The sequence below is a fragment of the Coenobita brevimanus genome, chromosome 78 (assembly GCF_032717465.1).
Source record: "Coenobita brevimanus isolate Jiangsu-jjx chromosome 78, ASM3271746v2, whole genome shotgun sequence".
NCBI lineage: Eukaryota > Metazoa > Arthropoda > Malacostraca > Decapoda > Coenobitidae > Coenobita > Coenobita brevimanus.
In genome coordinates this window covers 11,327,565-11,337,929 of record NC_137031.1, presented here as the reverse complement: position 1 = coordinate 11,337,929, position 10,365 = coordinate 11,327,565, and the positions used below count along the sequence as shown (strand labels likewise).

General features: G+C 39.7%; 1 non-coding gene and 1 pseudogene across 1 annotated transcript; one reads left to right on the top strand and one right to left on the bottom strand.

Moving 5' to 3' along the window:
* Positions 1-1,535: 1,535 nt before the first annotated feature.
* Positions 1,536-1,609, bottom strand: TRNAA-UGC (transfer RNA alanine (anticodon UGC)). Its single transcript has one exon. It is a non-coding gene; the product is annotated as a tRNA-Ala (tRNA).
* A 7,211-nt stretch (positions 1,610-8,820) lies between these two features.
* LOC145408902 (5S ribosomal RNA) lies at positions 8,821-8,939 on the top strand (annotated as a pseudogene).
* Positions 8,940-10,365: the final 1,426 nt, after the last annotated feature.

The following is a 10,365-nucleotide window of genomic DNA, read 5'->3' as shown; positions in this document are numbered from 1 at the left end:
AAAACGGAAAATGGCTGAAGGTAAAGAAGAGTAGGTAGGTGATGAGCAAGACCAGTGGGTGTAGGGATACAGGGTGGGTACTGGCAATGGCAATGTAGACAAAAAGATAAAGAAAAATATAGACTGACGAAATATAAACACTGAACGATTCAAGAGAAGGGGACACAACTGACGGAAGAAATAATAGGAATGGGCTGAAGTTGGAAACCAAAAAGGAGAATTTGGGGAAATGAGTGAACGAAGGAGAAAGTTGATCGATCAAAATAAATAAATAAGCTAAAGAAAAATAGCTAGGGTTGGAAACGTTACGAAAAGTATTACTCGAAGAGAGAGAGAGAGAGAGAGAGAGAGAGAGAGAGAGAGAGAGAGAGAGAGAGAGAGGGCGGTCATTACTTCCGACAGACATAATTGCTGTTAATTTTTACCCCTTCAATCAGGTGACCTTTATATATATATATATATATATATATATATATATATATATATATATATATATATATATATATATATATATATATATACATTTACTCATGCTACACCAGGACGATCTTACCTCTCTTGAGATGGACTTCTTGGTGTGAAAGGCTTAATACAGGCTGTATGTAACCCACCTAATTTGACACGTTTATCCTAAAATCAGTAGACTTGTTTGGTGATGAAAAGAAATAAACAAAAATATTTCATGACACCATAGGAGTTAAGGAGATTAAAGAAAAAAATAAATAAATGTACAAGGATAACTAAAGAAAATAAAGTTGAAGTTGTTGATGTGATAAAAAAGGGAGATGCAGTAAATATGGATAAGAAAGACAGAAAGAGAATCGAGAAAATAATGTGAAGGGAAGAAATCGAATTCAGTGGACGAGAAGAAATGCTGCCGAATCCTGCTTTACCCCATCACCTCGCACGGAAGAACAATACTTGCAATGAATGACCTTTCATGGAAACACAAAGGGACTGATATGGAAAAAAGAAAAAGTACGGAGGGAAACAGGTAAGGAGAGAAAGAGAGAGAGAGAGAGAGAGAGAGAGGCTGATGGGTAAAGAAAAGAGGTGGTCAGCTGTGGAAAGGATGGAGGACAACAGTATTGGACCCTGACCCAAGACTTGGCCTTTCATCCATCTGCACAGAAGAATCTAGTCCCCCCAAACCAAAATACGGCTTTACCGTAAAATTAGGAAGAGAGAGAGAGAGGTGAACAGACAAGGAAAGTAAGTTCCAAAATGTTGGGGTTACTACCACCAAGTCAGAAGGAAGGAGGGCGACACGGGAAGAATCAGTTGGTGAGGAAGTGAATTTTAGTTGAAGGAATAGGCGTCGGGGCTTAACCCAACATGCGTGGGCAGTTATTTGGGCAGTTGCACTGGGCAGGGGACAACACAAACACACAGGAATGGTGAACAGACAAGGAAAGTAAGCTCCCAAACATTCCCCCGGAATACGACACGCAACTGTCGATTTTACATCCGGGTACCTATTTTTAGTTCTAGGTATGAACAGGCTAGAGCAAAGGAGACCGTACCTAAAGGTCTCGTGGTCGACCCGGGAATCGAACCCGGGAACTCTCGCTTGCAAGGCGAGTGTGCTACCGTTACACCATCGTCCACCCCAGAGAGAGAGAGAGAGAGAGAGAGAGAGAGAGAGAGGGGCCTATATATATTAACAGATCTGAGTTCATTAGGGTACCTCGAATATGATGGGTGACAACCTGTCATGGTGGTAATTAATACTGAGTTATATTACTGAATTTGCCGGAAACAAGGGGTACAAGTAGATTATTTGGCTTTTATTTCTCCTTCAGTAATTTAACACATACGGTGTCAGAAGTGACCAAAAAAACATTCATTACCACAACACTCCGAGCTCACCATAGGTTAAAAATTCAACCAGTTATACTGTATTCTGGCAAAAATACATTGTTGGAAACTAATCAATCATGTACTCCCATAAATACTGAAAGTAGTGGTGTTTTTAGTGGTAGTGGCTGTAGTAGTAGTTGTTGTAGCAGTAAAATGTCATAATAGATTTATTTTATTGCAAATGTATATATATATATATATATATATATATATATATATATATATATATATATATATATATAAATGATTTTTACGTGAAATAAAGTTATAATATTATGTGTATTAACCCACTGGCTACACTTATTCGGTGACGACCACCAGCATATGTGAACCAAAACCTTTGCAGTATTTGGGTTAGGTTTACTAACTTGCAGATTAGTGAGAGGATTCCTAAATTATCATCAAAACATGAGGCTGAGTTTTATACATTTTAGATGACAAATTACAAACAAATATGATGAAAAATAAAACAAGCAGAAGCTGAGAGATGAGATGTCAAAACACATCCAACCACTGAAATGTTGCGCCAATAAGGTGGTTAATAGTGTGAATGGGCGTATGGCCAGTGACAAGGTTATTGTGGATAAAGCATTTGGAATAGGCCAGGGGATGACATCAGAATTTGAGGACACTCTCCCAAATGGATTTCATGCTTCTGTCCATCATCACGTCAACACAATGGAGATTATCAGAACGGAGTGCAGATTGGTACAACGACAATCTATTACACTGTGTAAAAAAGGATTTGTTTATTCAATTTGTTTGGTCTTGTTAGACTCAGTTTTCCACGCTGATTCCAATGGTGTATGTTTTGTTTGTCTATCTCTATTTTTTTTTTTTTCAACAATTGGCAATTGTTTATTTCCAGTCTTGTTACCGCATGCCAATGTAATGGCTGACGTAATGGCTGACCATGAGGACATCATAATGACAGAGGGGAAAATGATAATGAATCGTATCTTGGAAAATGTTCTGGAGACACTCTACACTTTCCCATTCACCATGAAATGGATGTCTTGGTTCGAGATTTAGGACTCACGAAGTCCAGTGCTGAGCTGCTGGCATCACGTCTAAGTGAATGGAACTTGTTGGATCCCAGATGCAATTTGAGTTATAGGAATCGCCACGGCAAGTATGCATCCTTTTCAAATTTTGTGAAAAAACCTCGTTGTGTTATTGTTTTGATGTTGAGGGTTTGTTCCAAGCCATGGGAGTGGATTACAAGGCCTCAGAATGGCGACTTTTTATAAACAGTTCCGTGAAGAGCCTAAAAGCTGTACTTTTGCATAATGACAATGAACTCCCATCAATTCCAGTTGCACATTCTGTGGAAATGAAAGAACGCTTTGAAAATGTGAAGATTTGTCTGACAAAGATTAAGTACTCAGATCACAACTGGGAGGTTTGTGGGGATTTCAAAATGATTTCGTTCCTACTTAGAATGCAAGGCGGTTATACAAAGTGCTCATGTTTTTTTTTTAATGCTTGTTGGACAGCCAGAGCAGTGCAGAACATTCGTGAGGAAAGACTGGCTTAACAGAGAGAGTCTCACACCAGGCTCGTGCAACGTTCTGAGAGCCCCACTGATCTCCAGAGTGAAGGTATTGCTACCGACGCAACACATAAAACTTGGTCTTGTGAAACAGTTCGTGAAAGCCATCAACAAGGATGGTGATGCGTTTCTGCATATCCGATCAATGTTTCCCAAGTTGAGCGTGGCAAAGGTGACAGCTGGCATATTCACCTAGGCGCAAGTTCGAAGAATGAGTGCAAGTCGTGAACTCCAGGGTAAAATGACCGATGATGAAGAGCGTGCTTGGAATGCTTTCAGAGGGGTTGTGGAAGATTTTCTTGGCAACCAGAGTTGACCAGATTCGTCGATGACCTGATCGGCGCATTCCACCGGCGTGGATGCAGAGTGTCAGTCAAATAGCACTATCTGCATTCCCACCTTCATTTCTTCAAAACCAACTTGGGTGCAGTCAGCGAGGATCAAGGCAAACGGTTCAACCAGGACATTCTGCTGATGGAAACCAGATATCAGGGCAGGTGGAATTAGGTGATAATGGGCGATTACATTTAGGGATTGTTGTGCAATTGTCACAGCTACAGAAGAAAGTCAAGATCAAAACTGTATTTCTAGATACTATGTGCCCTGCACTCCTTGTATGTTACTGTCTGCTCATTTTCTAGCTATATTCATTATACACACCTGGAAACACGTAAATTCTTTGACCTTCTCAACATTCTTGAAATGGTAACAAGTTGCATATCTTGTCCTTGTATGATACATATGTTGTTGCATAATTCCTGTAAGTCTAGATTTACACAAAAACGACTAGCGTAGTCGGAATCTACGCATTGACACTGATCAGAAATAGCATGAAAATCAACATAAACAAAAAATTGGTTTAAGTTTGTTACACAGTGTTATATGGACAGACTGTATACGTGGTTACTTGTTTGCACACAAAAGAGAGAAATCACCTTCGCATTACTCTTTTCATTTGAACTGACACTTATCATCCTCCTTGTTTGTTGAGGATGGTCTTTTAAGGAAATCCAATAAGTCTTCATTCATACTAATTCTGTTTGTAAGCTAGGAAGAGCCAGTGCCCGTAGACATACAACTGGTGGATGGAAATGAGCTGATCTTCCACTCTACATGGCCTAAGTTGGGAACCAACTAGCATATTACAATTGTCCTGTATATGTTGAACTGTATTTGAAAAATGTTCAAAGAACTCTGTGAAAAGCCATAAAAGGCAATGCAGGGCAGGTGGGCAAGCTTATAATATTTATGAGTTGATCTCAGTCACCCCTCTACCACCTACAGTAGTTATATCATGAAAAATGCCAATAATAAAAACAGGAGTTTAACTGTGCAGCCATGATCCAAGTGGTCATATTAGTTAAATGATTGGCTAAAAGGCGAAGCTATATAATCGCGAGGAAGCTGATGTGTCTATCATCATTTTTTTTTTTTTTTTTTTTTTTTTTTCAGCTGAACACTGATGATAGAAATCACATAGGGGTGCGGTGTGATGACAATGACATCTCTTTAATGCTGGTCTATTATTACTGGACCCAGAACCTGCAGCCCAGATCCCAGTTAAGAAATTTGATGGTACAGTTATTGATGTCAGTGCAGCCGCAACTAAACTGGGAGCAAAGTGCAATGATATCCTAACATTGCAATGATAGCACTGAATGGACTGACTGGCAGTGATATTATTTCCTATCCTTTTGGAAAAAGTAAAAACACTGGCCTCAGGAATTTGATCTTGGACTTGAGATAATTGGTGAACAGGGATCTAGCAGAAAAGAGATAATAGATTCAGGGATCAAAATTTTCTAATACCTTTATGGCTCAAAAGTACCAGTAAAAAGTGATCAACCCCGGTACTGTACAAAGTGTTCAGTAGTAGCAAAACAATCCCATGCATTACGAATTTGCCACGAACAGATGATGCTTTGGAACAGCACCTGATTTGCTGCTACATGCAGGTAATGCTATGGAAGTCTGGACTGGAGATGTGTCCTCCACCGGTGGACCCCGTTGACTAGGGATGAGAAATGAAGGAATGTACTCTGTCACCTGTATCTGTCATTTCTCAGGTAGGGCCACATGACATATTAAAGACTGTGGCATGAGGGTGTGGAGCCGATAAAACATCATTCTCTAATTGTGGTGCTGAAGACATATGTCACTATGGCAAAATGATGAAAGTGAATCTGATGACGTATTCAAATCTTATTCCATCTTTATGGCAAATAAAGAAATCCAAGGGAACATGAATTGCTAAAACATAAATGTTATGCATGCATTTCAACTCCATTTTTTGAAAATTTCTTGTAAAGAAACTTTGTGTGACTTGAGTCCTCTTGGTACCCAGATATTATTAACTGAATATAAAGTTTTTATTATAAATCCTTAGTTTTTATCTGACGGTAATGTTATTTTTCTATACGAAATATTAATGACACATAATTTTGCTTTCTTTACCGCAAATAATTTGTGTATTTTTGACTCACCGACGTGACTAACTATGACCGTTAAAAAAAATCCGAGGCTGACAGCCTGGCGCCCATCAGACTCTTATTGTGGACACGATACTGAACTCGAGCTTTAAAAAACTAAAAAATAAATAAATTAAAAAAAAATAAGTGTATCCAGTTTCATAGTTAACTTCAGTAGACATTGAAGAATTAAATTCTTGTTTTTCTAAGACCTTTCACCTCTATCGCCATACACACAAACCATACTGACCTATTTACACATTATGATCATAAACTAGTACCTTTCATCTGACGTCCAAAGTAATAATATATGTTTAATTATTTTTTGGCATCAAGCAACTGTCTTTCCATTATCACTAAATGTATACAAAAAGCACAAAAGATACACTACAGAATACAGTCATATTAAAAAAGGCCCAATGGTGAAAGCTTGGCTCCTGCCAAAGCCTGATCTTAGACGATTCAAGGAAATAAAATAATATTCTATATACCCAGTTTCACGGTTCCCCCTCCCTGGGGATTGGCCAGTGCATCGAATCACTTCCTTCCATTCCCACTACCAGTTATTGTATTAAATCTCATCCAAATAGCAGGCATTCAGGAGATTTTTAAACATCACACACACACACACACACACACACACACACACACACACACACACAGTGAAGTGCCTATTTCGTATTTCGATGCATTTTTTTTTTTCGTATTGGGATTAATATGAATGATCGAACACTGCAAAAATTACATTTCTGATACAAGGGGCATTGCTTGTTTGAGTATCCTCTATCTAGCTCTCACGTGTTTTGAAACGATGCCCATGAGGCAAGCTTGTACGTCCAATTGTTGAGAGAGAGAGAGAGAGAGAGAGAGAGAGAGAGAGAGAGAGCGTACTGTACATGAGTTTCCCTAGTTATGGGTGTTGCATAGAACCGCTTGGAATTGTTCACAGTATAAGAGCAGGTTTTCACTGGCTGGCGTGTAAGAAGGACAAGGTGATTTGTTGCATGTTACAATGATCATCCTTAGTTATGATTCATTATGGCCAATTATTATGATCTAAGGTTCAATATGATTAATGGTTTTACATGTTTACAGTAATTCTGGGGATTTTCTACTATCCACCAAACTATCTCCGCCTATGAATCACCACCTACAAACAATTCCCCATTCCATCACTCCATCTTACTCTGCTCCTTTGACTCGCTTAACACGGTCTGTGTGTGTGTGTGTGTGTGTGTGTGTGTGTGTGTGTGTGTGTGTGTGTGTGTGTGTGTGTGTGTGTGTGTGTGTGTGTCGCGCCATAATCTATCCATCAGTGTCCTTGTAAAATTTCACACACATTCAGCGGTCATCACCAGGCGTTTCAAGGATTATTGCCGCCTATAATGTGAGAGCCGGGCAAAGCTGAACACCAGCCTCAACCATTTACATAATCCATGTTACTGGGGTGGGGGACAGCGGGGCTCAGTGTTTGCCATTACGGCTCGGGGAAGCAGCAAATGAGAGGAATCGCAAGGGGTATACAAGAATCGTACTAAACGTCAACGAAATCCTTCATATCAAGGTGTTCAGTTTTAAGATAACCTTATATATTTCTAGAGAAGTGGTGTGTGTGTGTGTGTGTGTGTGTGTGTATAAGAGAGAGAGAGAGAGAGAGAGAGAGAGAGAGAGAGAGAGAGCTTTGCGGCTTCCCGAAGATTTTTGTCTAAAAAACATTTGGCAAAAAGGTAGACCTCTGCCTCGATCAGGTTTTAGACAGGATGAGGCTAATGAGGATCCCTTTCTAGAACCTGAATTGGGGAGACAGGTGCTGAGCCTTCCTTCCCTGTTTTCCAGGTTTACTATAACATGTTTAGGGTTACTGCACTGCGTGATGTACAGCAGATGGGTGGGTAATCCAGGTGACAGGTTGGTATAGATGGGTGCTTGGTAAAGTCAGAGGGTGATGCGAGTGAGAGGCTGGTGTAGGTGACAGGTTGCATGTAAACTGGGTGCATAAACAAATAAACAGTACATGTAACTACATTTTCGCAAAGTGAGACTTCAATGTAGAGGAATACGTAACTACAAGATTATATACAGTATCGGGTGATTATTCATTATTTCTCTGGTGTTCATAATAATAAAATAGGTTTAGGGTAAGCATGCCATATTGTCGCTAAATATTTCGTAATGATCTGTATTAATCTGAATATATTAACATTACAGTTTATTAGTCTAATGTCACTGGTCGCTGAGGTTGCCCCATTTGTATAATGTGGGCCGCAGCCGAAAGGGGTTAAAACACTGCACTAGATACACGTGAGGCATGGTGATACCAACACTTGCATCATCAGCAGTACAACCAGTATCATTCACACAACATCGTATAAATATCGAACTTAATAACTGGTATATCGCGGCCTCACAAACCTTTCCCAACAACCAAACAAACAAGGAACTTGTTAATATTGTAATCACATGCTTTCACCAAAACATGCTCAGTCACATTAAAACCACCAACCTCTGCACCCCGTCCACAGCACGCTGCTGTAGACAGGTCACATAACTTAAAATACTTCCCACACACAACTTCCACCACACAAGCAAACCTTAACTATCATAGAAGATTCTAACAACCTCCACCATCACCACACTGAACACCAAAAAGTAGTGGCTATCCAATCCTGTCAGCACATTCTCACATCACACTGTCACTTGGTGCTAGCTACCTCACCCGGATGGAGTCTGGCGAGGAATTGTTTTTGGTTGAGTTTCTTTGTTAGATTCTTTGTTTGTTTGTATAATGACTGAATTATTGAAACTTTCTGGATATGTGGGCACTGATGCCAAAAGAAACTGATTAACTTTTGCATGTAATCGAGTAACCTCGAGAGGTCAAAATCATGGTCACTGATTTTCAGAGGGCTATAACCTGAAAACGGTTGAAGATATAATAATTATTATGAACATACCACGTTGAGTACACCGCTTCCCGTCCGATCAGAGAAGTTAAGCAACGTTGGGTCTGGTTAGTACTTGGATGGGTGACCGCCTGGGAACACCAGATGCTGTTGGCATCCCAACGTGTCAAGTGGGGTTGGTGGAGGATTAGTGCCCCTCCCTGTAAAACAATTAACTCTAAGCCATTGGCCACCCCGTCTGGGATACATGGCGTCTGGCAATGAATGAATGAATGAACATACAGGAACTCGTAATATGGGCTCCCATTTGGCACCATGACCGTTGATCTTGGGTGACCGCGAATGGTCAAACTCAAGGTCAGGGATATTCCGGGGGCTGTAACTCGAAACTGGTTGAAAATAGGGATATTTACTATTATCAACATAGGAAATCTCATATAGGTTTTTAATTTGTACATCACCTTTGTAACTGACCCTGAAAGGTCAAGCTCAAGGTCACGGATATTCAGGGGACTTCAGCTCGATACTCTTTGAAGAAAGAGATATTTACTACTATCAAGATATAAGAAGTCTCGTATGGGAATTCATTTGGCACCATGACCTTTGACCTTGAGTGACCTTGAAAGATCAAATATAGGATCACTGATTTTCAGGAAGAGTAACTTGAAAACATTTGTGCTATTACCTTAGACTTGAATTGTGCAGTGACACTAAATGGCAGTACCCATTCAGTATACTGTATAACAGCAACAAAATAACTGCTGTTGAGCGAGGTTTGTTGTCCCTGGCACTACTTGTTGAATGTTAGCCATTGATTAAAACGAGTTTTTGGAAAGAGGAGTAAATTAGTTTTTTATTGATCTCGCTTGTAATTCCCCGAACATGAGCCTACTCGCTTAATAGCTAATCATGTCGTCTAGTTAGTTGGTATATATAATTTAGTGTTGATTTTCTCACAATATAATTATTTTCTTCTTGCCTTATCTTCAGCCTTTTAACAAATTTTTTATATATATCTGATAAAAACTGTTGATGCTGACCTTGCCCGATGGTGTTGAGCTTTGACCCATTTTTTGTTTTTACAAGATTACTCCATGACTGACCCTCAACCCATTCACCATGTTTGGATAAAATTGGATGAAAACTATTTTGCATTATTTTCATAGCTATCACATAAATGGATCAAAACATGACATTGCCCTGTGACCTCGACCTTTGAGTGACTACTCAAAATTACTTCACTCAACCTTGCCATCCATGCTCCAAGTTTGGTTTACATTCAGTGAAAACTTAAAGTTGATTTTGCTTGCTCAAAATTTAACCTAGCCCTGTGACCTTGACCTTTGACCTATTGTTCTGAAAACAATAGGTTTACTCTCTTGCTGACCCTCAGCCCCATCTCACAGTGTTATTATGTTGGATATGACCTGTCTGAGTTATATGGTTGACACCACCCTCTCCCTACACACAAACACACACACACACACACACACACACACATGCCACTGAAAACATAACACCTGCTCTCGCTTCACAAGCGCAGATGTAACTGTGACAATTCATAATGGTCTGGTTGTAACCC